The sequence below is a fragment of the Cygnus atratus genome, chromosome 1, assembly GCF_013377495.2.
Source record: "Cygnus atratus isolate AKBS03 ecotype Queensland, Australia chromosome 1, CAtr_DNAZoo_HiC_assembly, whole genome shotgun sequence".
Taxonomy (NCBI): Eukaryota; Metazoa; Chordata; class Aves; order Anseriformes; family Anatidae; genus Cygnus; species Cygnus atratus.
The window spans coordinates 131122620-131140305 of record NC_066362.1 but is presented as its reverse complement, the minus strand read 5'-3'; the positions used below and the strand labels follow the sequence as shown (position 1 = coordinate 131140305).

General features: G+C 39.7%; 1 protein-coding gene across 2 annotated transcripts in view; it reads right to left on the bottom strand.

Moving 5' to 3' along the window:
* Positions 1-17686, bottom strand: part of MID1 (midline 1) — a 240592-nt gene that overhangs the window by 146417 nt on the left and 76489 nt on the right. Inside the window, exon 1 of one of the 2 annotated variants that reach the window (XM_035542308.1) lies at positions 6732-7377. The exons of the other annotated variant lie outside the window; for it this stretch is intronic. The gene's annotated coding sequence lies outside the window, so the exon portion shown is untranslated. Of the gene's footprint in view, positions 1-6731; positions 7378-17686 lie in introns of those variants that run through there. 2 annotated transcript variants of the gene reach the window in all.

The following is a 17686-nucleotide window of genomic DNA, read 5'->3' as shown; positions in this document are numbered from 1 at the left end:
TCAACATCACTGTGGTGAATGGAAGGAAGATAAACTAATTATCTTGGCAGAGTGTCTGACATGGGTATTTAAATGTGCATGTTTTCCAACAGAAGTTCAAAAATAAGACCAGCAATGTCAGACATCCTTAAATTTACAAATATGTACTGAAAGCCACAGTGCAGAAAGAAGTCCTTAAGGCAGACCTTTGGGAAATTCATTATCTTCAAGAAAGATGACTCAACCTTTTGGCAGGCTATCACTGAAAAAGGCAGAGACGAGAGAGATCAGAGCATGCTGCAGTCCTCTTGGTAGAGTGGTCCTTAGATGACCATTCCCCCTCACTCTGTTATTTACAGCATCCCCCAGACTGCTCTGGTCTCACCTGGGGCTGTACCAGCCACAGGCAAAAGAGAAGGGAAGGTGTTTTCAGGACACGTTTTTGTCCATCACTTACACAATCTAAACAATGCACAGCTCAGGCAGACATACGAGGTAAAAAAAAATCCATCTGTACCTGCTACGTGACAAAACTGACTAGACTTTTTGATTAAGGTATTTTAATCAGAAGAATGTTTTCTGGATTTTATTTCATTGCATCTGTGCTACAAGGCAGATTCTTGATCTGCTAGGCTGAACAAGTTGGTGCACATTCATGTGTAATAAATCAGTGATAAGAATTGTCTGATAGTCTGTTCCAAAATTATATGGAAGTACAGTCAGTTAAAGAGACTGACAAAGAAGGATGCTATGAGGGTTCAGAGTTTCTAAAACATTTGTTCTCTAATATAGGTACACACAGAATTTAATGCAAATAATAATTGCTATTGTTTCTCCATTCTATTTGTTAGGGTTTTACCATTAGTTAATAGTTTAATTACAATGATATCTCATTAGTTTAAAAAGTAATAGATAATAGCTAAATTACATATGTTTTTTTTTCTTAACAGTCCAGTCTTAAGAAGCATCAATGAAACCAAGAATGACTACAAGTTTTTGGGCTAAATGAAAGTAGCCACAATGTAAAAGCCAGTATTAATCAGACTGTACAACAAGCAGACTACTGCAATTATTTCTAGGAAATTTTTTGTGTGTGTTCACCTGCCTGTGTAAGAGAAATATATTAATATTTTTAGGTGGAAAAAAAACAAACAAACAAACAAAAAAATCATAAAAATTCTTGTTCTTTTTCTGATTAAGAGAAAGAAGTTTTAAGATTGCCTTCCCTACAACTGAGCTAACTCTCTCTAGTCAGGATGCCAATGCATCACAATGTTTGTGGTGAAATTAGGTCTGCAGGGGGTGGGCTAGAGAATGACAATACAAACCTAAACCCAATCCTGAAGTCACCATACTCCACCCAGGAAAACCTCTTTATGCAACTGAGAATTTGCTCATACACATGACTCATGATTTGACTTTTAAGCCTCTGGAGTTCACAGGGTTACCGTCAAGGTCAGTTTACCAATGAAATATCAAATTACTATCCCTTCCCATTGTTTCAACATGGCACTTGGTACTGATTATGTAACATATTTATGTGGGAAGTTTTACACACACACGCACAAAAATCATATTCTTTTAATTTCAAATGAGAAAAACAGTGAAAAATCAGAAGAACCTTCTTACCAGAGAATTTTAAATTAAGCTATCCAAGGACGTGGGCAGACATCACAAAGCATTAGTTGTAGCAGTAAAGTGGGAGACAGTTTCAGAGAGTCTTCCCTATTGAAATTAATGGATTTTCTCACCAGGAGCACTGCTTAAAATTATTATGTGTATACCAGCTAAGGACAGGTTTTGAAACACTACGCTGTTAAACAGGCCAATCAGGAGTGCTACCCTGAGAGGACAGGCCTGGCCAGGTCTCGCCCTTCTATCTGTGCCAAGTAGCCCTTTTGTAACCTTTAAACTGTTTTCAGATGGTACTTTTATGAGCCACTGTACTTCATTCTTTTTAATTACGGACATATATCATATAGGTTTACCAGCTTCCAAAAGAATTTTTACTTTATTTAGCTCACATTTCCAGATGTGTCCCCTCCTTAGGCCTCTCTTTTTTTGTTAAAAGGCACTGGTAATAAAAGACAATGACTACAAAGGTAATGTACTTCTCCAGGCAAACCAGTTTTATAATCCAATCCTTTGATTCTCATTCTATGAAGTGTCCTTGTTAAAAATACTAAAATAATAATATTACTAAAGAAAAACAACAGACTGGTCCATGAAAATTATATTTTTATAGTTGGTGTTAAACTTTTTTCACGAAGAAAATCTGATTCAGGTAAGACTTTTAGACTGTGAAGGCCAGCACAGAGATGAAATGCATACCACTGGGTTCTAATTTCTCCATCTCTTACTTCCACAGTTTATTAATAGTCTGCATTAGTCACTTCAACACTAAAATTCACAGATATTGCCAAGTGTGTCCTATTTCATGAGTACACGTGTTTTTAACAGGGAGACACAGCCGTTCTAAGCCCTGCCTGTAACACACACTCTGACATCATTTTTTCACCAAGAACAGGAAAAAAATATACAGAAGTAGCTGCTACTGCCCATTACACCAACAGTGTAGGTGCATGCCTTCTAAGCTGTTCATGTAGATTTTGATCCCTAGGGCCACACTTTGTCACATATGCTCATACCCTCCCTCTTTTTACAACGTCTTCATTAGCTTATATTTTGCAATAATACATTATGAGACTGCAATGATACATGAAGGCCCTACCTCCCATTTCATAAAGGCCTTTTTAAGATCTCTTGGGCACAAAGAAGTCCTTTATGTAAAGGACAATTGTGGGTGATGTCCTGGTAATCCTGTTACCTGAAGCCACTCATGCTTTCATTTCTTCCAGTCTCCTATCTACCTTCTGGGTTTAAGACTGAAGAACTTGCTACTGCAGAGTGCAGCAGTACAAAACAGGACAAAAAGATCCCTCCGCACATATAAAGGAATTATGCTAATTGTGCAGCCATGTTACCTAGTAGTGATTTGGTATCTTTGATTTTGCTACCCTCATTCTGTGGGTGAACTCAGGGTCAGAAGTATTATATCCAAAGTATACTGAACTTCACACTGAAGTGAGAGACAAAAATATTAAGAACTCAAAACCAAAGATTTTCAGGATTTAAATAATTTCCATATATCTTTTATCAAGGGAATTCTGAATTCAAATAACTGATAACCACCCGCCTCTCTAAGAAGTTTGTAGACTAGGAAAATGAAGTCCACCACAATAAAGGACAAAGCACAGAGTCCTTTGGGAAAAGGTGATGACACGTGAACAGAGTAACTCTGCACACCATCCATACATCCTTAGCTTTGGGGCTGTTGGGCACAGAAATAGCACTGCAGAAAAATTCACCGGCCATACTCACATTTTAAACTTCAGAAGAGTAAGGCCCTAACCACTTGCAGCTTGGAAACTGAAAAGGAAGGGTGAGCATCTGAAATGCAAATTCTCTACAACCAGAAAGATCATTAATGCTATGGGTTTATGTGATTCAGAAGCCTGCAAATGAAATAAATGCCTCGAGATTATTTGTAAATTGATAACTGCTTCAAGGGAGGTATCTGCACTTATATAGTTATTTTGGGTACCTTCCTATGAGTTGCAATGTTCAATGCTTTCAGGGAACCTTTCCCTATTACGTTGCCTCTGTTTGGTCACCACATACTACTAAAGCCATCTGAGAAGTTGTAGTGGGTTTACGTGGCAAGGTTTTGGTAGCAATGGGCCATAGGGGGGGGGCTTCTGTGAGAAGGATCTAGAAGTTGTCCCATGTTTGGTAAGGGCCCCACTGCTGACCAGAGCTGAGCCAATAAGTGATATTGTTTTGCGCCTCTGCAAGAGCGTATTTAAGACGGGGAAAAAAAACGTTGTGCCACACAGAGCAGCTGGGAGAGTGAGAGGAGTGAGGAACAGCCTTGCAGGTGCCAAGGTCAGTGAAGAAGGAGGGGGAGAGGTGCTCCAGGTGCCAGAACAGAAGTTCCCTGCGGCCTGTGGTGAGGACCACGGTGAAGCAGGCTGTCCCCCTGCAGCCCATGGAGTACCACGGTGGAGCAGGGTTCCATGCTGCAGCCCGTGGAGGAGACCACGGTGGAGCAGGTGGACCTGCACCGACGGAGACTGCGGCCTGTGGAAGACCCCTGCTGGAGCAGATTCCGGGCCGGCCCTGTAGCCCGTGGAGAGGAGACCACGCCGGAGCAGGTGACCTGGCAGGAGCTGCTGCCCGTGGGGGATCCAGGTTGGAGCAGTTTGCTCCTGAGGGATGGACCCCGTGGTACGGACCCATATCTGGAGCAGTTCTTGAAGAGCTGCTGCCTGTGGGCAGCCCACGCCGGATCAGTTCAGCAAGGACTGCATCCTGTGGGAGGGACCCCACAGCACAGGGGACGAGTGACCGAGAAGGAGTGGCAGAGAAGAAGTGCTATAGACTGACCGTAACCCCCATTTCCCCCTTCCCCTGCGCCGCTTGGGGGGAGGAGGTGGAAGAGGGTGGATGGGGGGGAAGGTGCTTTTGGTTTCTTTCCTTTGTTTCTTGCTTCTCTACCTTGTTAGTAATAGGCAGTAAATCTTACTATCTCCCTATGCTGAGTCTGTTTTGCTCGTCACAATAATTACTGCGTGATCTCCCTGTCCTTATCTCAACCCTTGAGCCCTTTTCATCGTATTTTCTCCCCGTTCCTCTTTGAGGAGGGGGAGTGAGAGAGCAGTTGTGGTGGGGCTTGGCCGCCCACCCGAGTAAAACCACCACGGAAGTAAACCGAGGGCATTTACTATGGGCACGCTGTGAGTGAAGGTTAATGCGTACTCACCACTCTGCTCCCTAAAGTGAATCCTTGTACCCACTAATTTTTCACTTTTGATAAATAAAACTGATACATTAAAGGAAAAATAGAAGGGCAAGGAGAAAGCAGATATTATTAGACAGGGGAGTCATGAATCTCAACATTTTTTACACATTTATCTTTCAGTGTAGCTCTCTCCAAGAGATAATGTCATTAACATTTTACAAATATTAGCAGGGCATTTGGCGCACATTTCATTAAGATGTTGCAGTGTCTCAAACAGGTGATGGGGTTGCTATGGTTACTATAGTCTCTTAAGCTGAATACTAAATAGGTTCACAAAATATATATTCTTACTTGTTATGTAAAATATTAGTTGCCCAGCTGGCATTCGTTTTTGTACCCCTTTTAGTTTGTCAAGGACTTTCCACTCCTTCATCTTTCAAATAAAGTGCATTTTAGTACTGTTTAGAGAAAGGAGAGGTCACTAACCATTCTTCTCCTTCAGGAAAGGGGACAAGTTAGGTACCTCATTATCTAGCCTGTTTATAATTAAATCTAAAAATGACTGCTCCACTGTACTGGAATTGTGAGAGCTTTTATTTCTGAGGATTTAATGAGTCATGGAAATGTGTTTACAAGGCAACAAGCCCTCACTAGACAAAGAACTCAACATTAGCATGGCAATAGACCATATAGTTTTTAATGGCCTGAACCTTTTGTTTCACATGCAGACCCAGCCCAGAGATTGTCCCACCACCACCATTTGATCCAACGTTTCTTTCATTTGGGATACTTTTTTGCCAAAGGACCTGAAGGTGATATTTAGGAAGTCTATTATCAGGCATGCAAATTGGGAGAAAAATGTGTCACATCAAATCATGACGATTTAATAAGGTATTACTCATGGGCTAATGCTTTCATGTGCTGCCTACTCAGAAGGGCAGGTTAAAAAGGAGTTACTGTAAAGACAACACATTTAGAATTTTTATCCTTGCCTGACTCCTTCATGATGCAACTGAAGGAAAGTTTCAACATGCTAATTTCATTCAATTTTATTTCATTTATTAAAATTTCCAGAGTGAAAACAAACAAAAAGTTCCCTAATTTTATTACGATCAAAATACTAGTTTGGTTTTCTTTAGACTGTTGTGATTATTATATACCTTACATTTTATTTTGAAAATTTTCAATGACATCTGCTGCAGTCGTGGTGTGGAATCATGCTACTATAAAACTCATTTACAGTAGTATCAGCACAATTTTTAATAAGCTGAAAGTTACTGGGATTTCATCTATATTCCACTGATAAAATGATGGCAAGTAAAAAAAAAAACGAATCCTTTTTCTTTCTTTCTTTCCTCCAAGCTAGGGTAATAACCTAAATATATTTGAACACCTGTTACTATACTGGTGTTAGACAATAGTTAAATTCTGAGTAAGATTAAGCAAGAGCAAATGTGCTTGCAACTTCCAGATCCACTTTCACAATTTCTACCCAGAGAGATTCCTGGGAAATGAGTTAATATTTTTCAGTCTGAGGCAGCAAATTTTTATAGCAGTACTGAGAAACAGAGTAGGAATTTGTGAAAGATAATATATTGAGCAGATCTACACACTAACTAGGCACTTACCTTATGTATTTTAAAGCATAGAATGTTGCATATTTCTATAATCAAAAATGGACATAACATATTGTTCTTGCAAGGTGTTACCATGTTAACAACTAGGGCACCTTCTGTTAAAACTATTAATATGTGGCTTATCACTTCATAAAAGCTTGAAATCACAATCCAACAACAATAAGCACATGTGGTACATATGAAGTCGATCTGCAAATACAATAACAAGCATTCAGCAAGAAGTATTTTCGTGCTATAGTTAGCAGAAGTAAAATTAGCTGTTTGTTTTACAATTGCTACTTCTGTTATCCACAAAACAACCCATCCATACTCACTCTGCATTTTGGTTCCTTTCCGAAGTGTAAAAATGTCTTTTGTTGCCTCCTCCTTCCTCAGCACACACCAACCTGACTTGCGAAGTTTGAGTGTGATGGTGATGTCAGCCACCAGAAGGCTTTAGCAATTTTAAGGAAACCTGTTCTTGAACCTACAGCTAACCCTCTGTTGACCAAGACGGCTATTATCTAGCATAATGACTCTGTCACTGGTTTCAGTATTTAGGTACTTATGGCACTTACAGAATAAGAGATAATGAAAAAGTGGATGGGGTGATAAACGCATGAGACAGAGAAGCAGGAAAAGAAAGAATCTTTCATGCAAATATGCACATATATATTACAACAACAAACTCAGGAATACACAAAAATCGAAAAAATGCAGTAAGATCAGAAAGAGATTTCTCAGGAAACCAATCCATCAAAACTTTTCTCGTGTACGACCAGGCAGAACAAAAAAAAAAAAAAAAAAAGTGTGCAATAGCAAGGAGTCAGTTTGCGACTGATTTTTTATATGTTTGCTCACTGATGTTATTAAATAAAGGTGACTGATGGAGGAGAGGACAGACCAGAGTGCAGAGTGACGGGGAAAGCCCAACGCGGACGGCCGGCGACGCCGAACCCTCCCCGTGGCCGGGCACAGAGCAGCCCCTGGCGGCCACCGCCTCCCCGCTCCGCTCCCTTCAGCGGCTCCACCCCGTCCGCCCGCCCCTACAGCGCGCATCACTGACGACAATTGGCAAGCTAATATGCCAAGTGGCTCAGAACGAAACAGGAGCACAAGGCGGGCACGCTTCGAGGCAGCCGCGATATCAGTTTCTTGTAGAAACTGCAAAAACGTTCTATTTATTTGCAGATAAAAGCTAAAGTTCTGTAGTTTTAGGTGGTCCTCACCTAAGCTTCAGATCTAAACCTGGGAATATATATATATATATAAAAGCATATATTAGGCAGTTCTTTTAATTTTTGCTGTGCTGTGCCATCTATAACATTTTAAGATATCTTCCTCTTATTCATAAGAGATGTGTCATGATCTGTGTTTCTAAACCTTTCTAATGCCTAAAGCAGATCTCTAAAAATGACAAGAAGACTACATCCATTCAAAATTGCAACTGTTTTTCTCCTAGTTTGAATTATTATAAAGTGAGTATACTACTGATGCATACGAGGAGTATGTTTTATAACATTTCATGCCCTAGCTCTATTACCATAGTGAAGTCTCTATATTATAATTTGTCAGTAGTTAAAGTCTTAAAGGCCCACGAGAGCTTGCATACTTGAAATTTGTGATAAATTTTTTTCCCAGCACGTGCCTAGCCCCTTGGGACAAAAAATAAATAAAAATTGTTAAGGACCAGCTTTTTGCTTGCAAAAATATGATGAAACCACTGAACTCTGACCATTTAAGCACAGTGCATTCCACATTAGCCTATAGCAACAGGATATCCTGATAGTCAGCATAAAGGGGATAAAAACACCAGCAAATAAACCTCAGGATAACTCAAACCATTCCACTTAAAGTATGCAAATATTGATCCATCTTGCTCATTTTCACATTCCTTCTGTCTTTCCTGATTTAACGCATACTTTTTGCTTGCCTACAGAAGAGGTACCCAACAAACCCGAACACAAAAATTTTGAATCAAAAAAACAATGCAGTTTTGAATGTTATGTCCAGACAGAACAGAAAGTTGTTCAATATTGGGGCAGCTATCTTTATATAGTGTCTCTATGGAAACAACGTTATTTCATTGATTACTATGTACTCCAAGATTCATGCAAAAAACAAATCTCATCATAATGAAATGAACTTTTCTCCATGCTCATATTCAATTTTCTGTCATTCATTTACTAGATAAAAAATAATAAATAATAAATACTGGGGAATAATAAAGATATAATAATAAATAGTGGGAAATTTTGTCATGAATCCTACTATCTCCATATTGTGAAAAATAACCTTCATATTATTTGTGGGTGTGAGCAGTATGAATCCTTACCTCTGTGCTGAGAAATCATGCAGAGCTACAATTAGTATCCAAGCTTGAACTCCTCTTGAAGATAGATTTTATTCATCATATGGAAAATGAGTAAAAATAATACAACCTAACTTCAAACTGTGCTTCCTCTCCAAACTTGTCTATTCATAGTATTTCCTTCCAGGAATTCCTCTATCTTAACTCAGTGATTTCTTCCTCTTACACATGCTTCATTTATTTTAAGGTTAGTTAATGAAACTGTATTTTCCATAATAATTCAGCAGAACATCAACAGCTTTGTGCAAGATCCTGACACTTCTGAAGAAGGTGGGACAAGAGTATCACTGTCCAAGAGCCTTGTTGTTGACAAATGAATAACTGATGTCTTATTGTTCTTTTATTCTTCTTCAGCCTCATTAAAAAAGATCCTTCAACAGCAAACAAGTTTTATTCAACTGTTTTTACTATTTCTGTGTATTTCATCAGCCCTGGCATTAATATGATATTGTGGTGATTTTGCCTAGGAGTGTGGGAATTACTGAGGGATGTGCTTATTTTTCTAACAAAAGTTCAGGCACGCTATTATTAGCAACCTATGGTATGTCATCAATGTCAAAGGCCAAATAGTTTCTTGAAATGTTTAGGAATCAAGTATATTCTGAATCTGAGGAGTCTCTGTTCTCACTCTGCCATTCACATGCACACATGGGAGTATACTGCAGCATGACTCCATCTTTCCAGGATGATCTTGAATACTCCCAGTGCGTCTGTTTTGATAGAACACTCAGGTTCTCAATGAGACCAATATGTATTTCACAGAGCAGACTAACCCCACCAGCATGCCTGGGGCAGTTCTTAAAGCTGCACTTCTGCCTGTACCCATGAGCTTGGACCCAACATTTTTAGAAGCCTATTCCCACTCCATATGGCTCCTTGCATGTGCAAGCATATTTGCCAGTATCTCAACAGCACTTAGCCAACGGACTTAGCAAGTTACCAAGAACACCTAGGGAAGACACTCAGAGGACATGATATCCATTAAGCAGTTGTGCCCAGGTTATGGGCCAATCAAGGAGCAGAGGGTGTTTCTAAGCAGTCCCAAGTTCTATCTTGAAGAGCAGAGTAGATCCACCACATCACTGTGGTATTAGGACCATAACAGCTCTGTCCCCCTTCACGGACTTTTGAATTGAGCTTCCCCTTTTAAGTTTTATGAGCAGAGAGGATGACCAAATCAAAAAGCAATGGCCAGAGTGCTAGTGTTTCTTTCATTTAAAACTGACAAAAGATTTTTCAACCCCAAACTTTCACCTTATCTGTAGCATCAAGATCATTAATAGAAAATATTAATGACAGATGTAAGACAATTCACTGAGAAATCAAGAGTTAAGACAGTGAAAAATTAAGCCTCAGTTTTTTTCTTTCTCAAGGAAAGGGTTAGGTAATATAATTATTTCATTAAAAGCAGTGGCCATCTGTTATGCTTCGTAGAGACTGGCAAACAATGTTAAAAACATTTTTATATACAACAGAGAGGAGGAAAAGATGTTTATTTAGTAAATGCTAATGTTTCTGAAAGATGTTTGATTAGAGTCTGGAGTTTATCAGCACTTGCTGGAGCTCAGCTTAGAGGACTAGCATCACCAACACACACTGTCAATAGGCATTAGCAAACAGTCCAATCTCCATATGAAAAAAAATAGTGATTCAGTACTGTTCTTCCAATAACAGTATTTGGTGCAGCATCCTCCACAAAACATGATATATGCTTTTTTACATCCAATTCCAATAAATATTTTATATGTCCTAGAACCTCAGATTTTTTTTCCCTGTGTGGTATGATGCTAAAGGTTAGAAGAAAAAAAAAAAAGGCTTTTAAAACAGAAAGGCAGAAGGAAGGAGTCCTTTCCAACAGAAACAAGAGGCTTTAAACTTTTACAGGAACATTTTATACAAGCAGAAATACTAATGTGATTAAGCATCAGAAAACTGAAATAGTTCACTTAGTTCATTAATAAAAAATACAGTGTTAAGAATCATGTAGCTTATGTGCAAAACTGAAAGTAAGCCACAGTTTCTCTTTTGATTGGGTGTTTGCTTTTCAACAAATCAATAAACATATAAATTCTTTCTGGAAGAATGGAAGGAGAGAGAGAGGGAGAGAGAAGGAAGGAAGAAAGGGGGGAAAGAAAGGGGGGAAAGAAAGGGGGGAAAGAAAGGGGGGAAAGAAAGGGGGGAAAGAAAGGGGGGAAAGAAAGGGGGGAAAGAAAGGGGGGAAAGAAAGGGGGGAAAGAAAGGGGGGAAAGAAAGGGGGGAAAGAAAGGGGGAAATGGATAGTGGGGCTTGTTTGCTGCTTCTGCTGCAGATGCCAGATGTTGTCACAGATACTCTAGTGGAAAAAGGGAGAATGATGCTAAATTGTAAACCGAGACTTCCTGTGAACTCTGATCTGAAGTTACCCAACAATAGAAGAAGGAAATACACTTCTTCCTTCAGCCCATCTACAGGAACAAGTACAGCTACCTTCCAGTCTTGTTTTCTTTAAACTGCCCTTAACTGTGGCTTGAATTAATTACATGTCATTATAGTGCTGTTTTACCACAGCATAACTTAATGAAAGCAATTACTTTTGTCTTAGAGAACAGAGGGGGAAGGGGCAAGACTAGATACAGCCTTGTTAAAAGTATATTGAAAAATATATACAAAGCTTTGTTCAAATGAGGGTAATGCCCAATGGCTGATCCACTCCACCAAAATCAGAAATCCCTGCACTGGGAGAAAAGTAGCACAAAGATAACAGGAATACATATAACAGAAGGAAGACTTTCCTACATGGACCTCATTATACGCTTTGAAAAATAAAGAAAAAAGCTCTCTGAATAAATTTCAGTTTTGCACTTGACTGGAAAAAAGGCTGAAGGCAAGCTCTTCCCTTTGACTTCATTTGAAATTAAGGGGATTTCACAGTTTTCATGATCAAGTGCAAGGTTTTCTGAGTGGTAATCTGGAACATGGACATGTTCATGAAAGTGCTGCACTTGTTTATGAAAGTGTGGCAATGCATATTATATCTCTAGCATTTCACCACACTGCACCCTATGACTTTGTCCTGTGCAGGTCCTGACCATCAGAGATACTTACTGATATTTACCAGGTCAGGAACTCAAAATCACACACGTGATTAAGAAGACTGTGTAAGTTTTAGGATTGCTCTCTTTGGTAGATATTACTGCATTCTGCCTGCTTCTGAATTTCCCATAAGTGACTGCACATTTGTTACTTATACATACCTATTTTGAAACAACTTCATCCTATGATTTTGTTTCCTCCCAGATTTTTAGCAATAATTAAACATAACAGGCTTTAGTATTTGAATCCATTTCAAGGAAATGAGGATACACTGGAGGCTGTGGGGAGGGATGTATGCTCTCAGAATGAAAAGAACACATGGAAATGCTTTTATCCCATTAGCACAGGCACAGAAGGCTGCTGTAATACATCTGCAGCTGTTGGAGAATAGCGTGCAGATGAGCTCATGGTTTGGTCCAAATGAGACAAGGATCCTGCTCTCTTTTCAAGGAAAAATCTCTGAGGGAGAATAAGCTGTTTGCTGTGTAGTCCCTCTACCTCTGCTCTTCTGAAAATTTCTAGGGGTTTAATGTGGTGCACTCACTCATAACCACTTCTGGTCCCATATGTGCCCATGAGTCATTAACTTCTCGGCGGTATCCCACATTTTGTTACCACTTTGCATGCCACAACCATCCAGTTTAACTCAATATAACACTTCTGTGAGCATCTACAACAAAGTAAGAGTCCAGAGCACAACTGTCAATCACCAACACACACAACATGGAAGCTGTACCAGCTTCTGTCACAGGGACTATATCCGTGGTCATCTGTCTCAGGAAACATTCAAAGACTGAAAGGGTCCTTTTGGTCCATTTTAACAGCATAACTGAGATGTTACGCTGTGCAAGTCAATGGGATAATGAGGAGTTGTCATTTCTTACAGTTCTGTCACAAGGCTCTGGCTATTTGATGTTTTCTGTGAAGCCTCAGCTGCTGATACCAAGTCATTATGTGAGAACTGCAGATCTATTTTCTTTTTAAAAAGGGATTTAGCCTTTACACTGTTGCAAAGAGAGAGCTGACAGTTTGACCTGAATATAACCCCATGATCTGAAAGCCAGAGGCTAGAGAAAAGGAATGCAAAATTGTTTTTAACATGTTATGATTTTTAAGCTAAAACATGATTGTGAAAGAGACTGGGAGGAGGTCAATGCTTTCTGAAAGCTAGCCATCCTTTGCAGGTAAGAAAAGATACACCCAACCTCATGACAGACCAGGCAGGGAGGCTTCTGGAAGGGAAAGAGTGTCCTGCTGCAGCGAAAAAGGCTGCGGCAAGCTCCCTTCCTCTGCAGAGCAAAGGCAGAAGAGGTTTTATAAACCACACTAACTTGCTGGTTAAATACCTGTTGATTTAAACTGTCCTTGTGTCATTCATTATCTTTGGCTCTGGCTTTGCAACCTCTTTAATTGGAGGACTACAGAAATCTTCGTTTCTGAAAGCCACCCATAAACTATCCTTTTTTCCCACACCCATGTGATGCTTAGAAGGGCTGGTATCAATAAGGCATGAACCACATTGTTCAGCTAAACACTACTTTTTTTAAAAAGCATTTATCATATAGTCAACATTGCAAGCTAATTTTATACTCTGGAAATGGTTCTGTGTAGCTGTACATGTGTATACAGTTCTAGGTTTTGCATTTTTCCCTTTTTGGCCAGTATCACACAGACCACATCCCAGCACCACAAACGTCTGCGAGCCCCACCAGCCAGCTCTAGATGCATTGGGAGGCAGTCGGCTGCTGGGGCAGGAAAGCAACAGGGGCCTTGCTGCCTGCAAGGTGGCAGGTGCTGGTGGATGCCCTGCAGGAGGACAGGGAGTAGAGAGGGGGTCCCACCTCCCAGTGCTGCACGCTCCTTCCCTCTGCAGCTGCCACAAGTTCATTTTCCCAGTGGTCTTGCCTTGGGACCCCTTTCCAGCTTCTCCTGTTCTCCCAGTGCTTCCCCATGAAAGGGACTCCCTGACCCTGCTACTCTGTCCGTGATGAGAAGGCAACACTTTTGCCTGCATCAGTCCCCAAGCCACAAGGAACACATTGAGCAACATTGATCTATAACAAATGTGGGATAAAGTCACTGCCTTGTCCTTATGGTGCATTTCACTCTACCACAAGATATTTTTTTGTGATTCTTTGACAAAGTTGGAATGATATGAAAAGGAAAGCAAATGTTCCCTTAACTAGCTAAAACACTACAGTTATCATAATTCTTCATATTATTTTTTCTTCAGTTTCCACTGCAGCACCAAAGTGCAATGTCAGAGATTAATAGGGAGCATTGGACAAGTTTAAAGGGGAAAACGGGCCTCAGTCACTACATGGTAACAGACCCTGGGTCCAGCACCAGCAGTGCTAATAGCGGTAAGGATATGTTAACAGAAACATACAGAAAGCAAAGGGGGCCATTCAATTAAGCAAATACTGTAGAGCTATTAAAAAAGAATAATTTATAAAAAATACAAATGTAGAACCTGTGTGTGTGCATGGATGCTTGTAGGTATATAGTATCCTGTTATTATGATCATTACTTACGGACACCTCCCATAATCCTATTTATTGTAAAACACAGAATAATCACAAGAAAATCTGTGACTGCATCAAAATTATTTCATCCAGACTACAAAGACAGCAAGTTCCTGACAATGCCCAAGATCAAAACCTACCACTTCGAACACAGTAGCAGAGCAATACACATGTTGCTGTTCATTTTTATGCTGCAAATATTGAGTATATCATTCCAGAAATGCTCTATTAAATGCTTTAACAAATTAAACAATTAAGGAAATATCATCAGTGAAATCCAACCCTGATGTCAGCAATACGATTTCAGACTGTTCCAAGGAGTAAGAACTATGCAGTCACCACAAGACTGCTTACTCACAGAGGGATTTAGAGAGGAAATTATAGGCACATGCGACTTTCATGTTGAATCAGAACCGGATAATGAGAGGCTGCAAATTCTAAAAATTGTTCAATTAGTAGTGTTGGGAACACCAGGCTAAATATCCATTGTATTCTGGCACTAATTGACTTGTTTCCCTTCAGAACTTAACCTTATTTGGGCTTGAGTGGTTTATCAACTCTCACACCCTCCCAGCTACGCTGAATCTTACAATGAGCTTCATGCAGAAACCTGCCAGCTCAGAGCCTCCTTTATGACTGGGGCTGTGTGGCAGGTCTCCATTGCACCATGAAGCTTGATACACGCACTTTGTTACCTAAGCTACTTGAGATTTGATTTAGGGTAGCACAGTGAAGATTTGCTCAGGTCATAGCAAGAAGCTACATAGGATCAGTCTAATATCCTGGAAGCACTTACCAGTCAGTGCTCTTCTCAAAATGGATGTGACTATATTGCTTCTGGATTTAAGCTCCCATGTGATTTGGCAACACAGGTGCTATGCTGCACTACGTGCCTCCAACTCCCAGGTAAGAAGATACAGCGCCACAGATGAGATGTCCCAGCTCTAGCAGTGCCAGTTGCCCTAAACGAGCTATTGGAAAACTGCCTACCTTTCTTAGCTGCTTAGGAGGATCTTTTCTCCAAGTGACCTCACATATCTTACTATATAGCTGTGCATGTGATTTTAACATGCCTAGACTAAAGAATCTGACATTGCAGTGTGGGGTTGAGAGGGCAATTTGTTTCTCAAACCTAACACCTATGTCTTACTGGATGCTCAGAAGAAAATGTCAAGGGAAAAGAAAAAAGTCAGCAGTTTTAAGACAGTAGTTTAAAAACCCTGAAGTTAAAAATTCAATGGCATCTTGTCTCCTTCTGGTGGACAGAGGGAGAAGGAAAGAAAAAAAAAACAGTATGTCCACTGTTGTTTTTCTTAATAAATCAAGATAAAAAACAAGATAAACATAGCTTTCTGCAAAGCTAGGGAAGGACTCTTTATCAGGGTGTGTAGTGATAGGACAAGGAGTAATGACTTTAAACTAAAAGATGGCAGATTTAGATTAGACATTTGGAATAAATTCTTTACTCAGAGGGTAGTGAGGCACTGGAACAGGTTACCCAGAGAAGCTGTGGATGCCCCATCCCTGGAGATGTTCAAGGCCAGGCTGGAGGGGGCTTTGAGCAGCCTGGTCTACTGGCAGGTGTCCTTACCCATGGCAGGGTGGTTGGAATTAGATGATCTTTATGGTCCCTTCTAACCCAAACCATTCTATGATTATATGATTCTAAGCTCTGCCTTTCCAAGCACTGTGTGATCTACTGCTAAGTACCTAACATCTTCTCAATCTTCCTACATGTTCCCTGTGATAATAGTATCTCTTTTCTTTCCTTGTAAGGTTCTTTGAGCCATAACAAGTAAGAAAGAGTCTATACAAAACCCAATTCTATTCTCTTGTAACCTAGTTAACATTCAGAGCCAAAATAAAGCCCTTGCATGCACAAGTGCAGCTTTGGCTGTAGCCACTGGGAGTTTCCTGCATGTGTCTGTGGGGAGAACACAGGCCTTAAAGCTTTCAAACTGCTCAAATATTGTGGGGAAAAGTGCTTTAGCCTTGAAGGAATCTTTCAAAAATGCCTGCATCATGCTGCATTCATTAGAAACCCCTCAATGTTCAAATTTGTAGCAGTTATGTAGCCAGAGAGAACCTGTAAAGGTCAACTTCCATGGAAAAGAAATTTCCCAGGACAAAAAGGTCTTAAAATATTTTATTATAGAAATACACTTTTCAGCCCTTAAAACAGATTAAGTATATGAGAATTTCTAGAAGTCTATATTATTCCCCTTAGGGGTGCCAGACTTTATTTACAAAGCCTATATATTGCTATAGCAAGGAGTTTTCATGGTTGAAAAGTGCTCAAGTCCTTATGATAGATGGGCAGATGGAAAAAACAAAGCAAAACAAAAAACAAAAACACACAGAAGCTCCAAGTGACTGAATGGCATTAAGCTTTCCCCATGGGAGTCATATTAGGATGCAAGGTTTTTCTCTTCTGCTTGCTTTATGAATGACACGCATAAATAAATAAATAAATGAAATTAACCACAGCGCTCAATAATTTATTTACTTCATCCTGGTGATGAACATCTTAGAATTATAAACCACCATATGGGTGATAGCACAGTTGCTACTGGTGATTCAACATTAGTGTGGCTCTGAAATAAGACAGCTTATCTTTCTTTCCTTTGAAAGACCAAATGCAATGGACATATATAACCCTGCTTAGCTTATAGTTTGTGTTGTACATATTTCCTGGTTTTAAATGGGCAAGACTGAACCCAGTTTTTAACAACTACAGTCCTGAGGGCAGAATTAAATCTATCAGAACAAAGACTAATAATTCGAATGATGCTAATGGCAAATACCCACATGTGTGTAAATAATTAATTGTTTTCTTGTTAACAAATTCAGATTTTTCATTCTTTGGTTAGCGACCCCACCGGTCAGTTTTTCTGTGAGAAATAGAAGCATTTAGGATTCTATCATCCTAGTCTATAACTAATTTATAGCTTCTTGTGGCATCAGGTGCAAAGATTCAAGATTCAATTTATCACCCCAGGCTATTCCCACTTTAAAAGACAGTGCAGGTATTCTGCAGAAATAAATGGAGGGAAACATTAATGATGTAAAACCAACAGAAGTATGCCCTACGGAGATCTTATCTTTCAAATTCATAGAGACACATCCAGCTATACAATGTCTTTTGTACTGATCTGGAAAGACTATAAAGACCTCTAATGATCTCCTACAGAAAAAAAAAAAAAAAAAGGAATTAACACCACATTTTTCTCATTGAACAGTATCAACTACAGCTGGTTGTTTTTCTTGGCCTGCTTTTTCTCCACAAACTGATTTTTTTACTGTTAATTTTCTCAGTTTGATC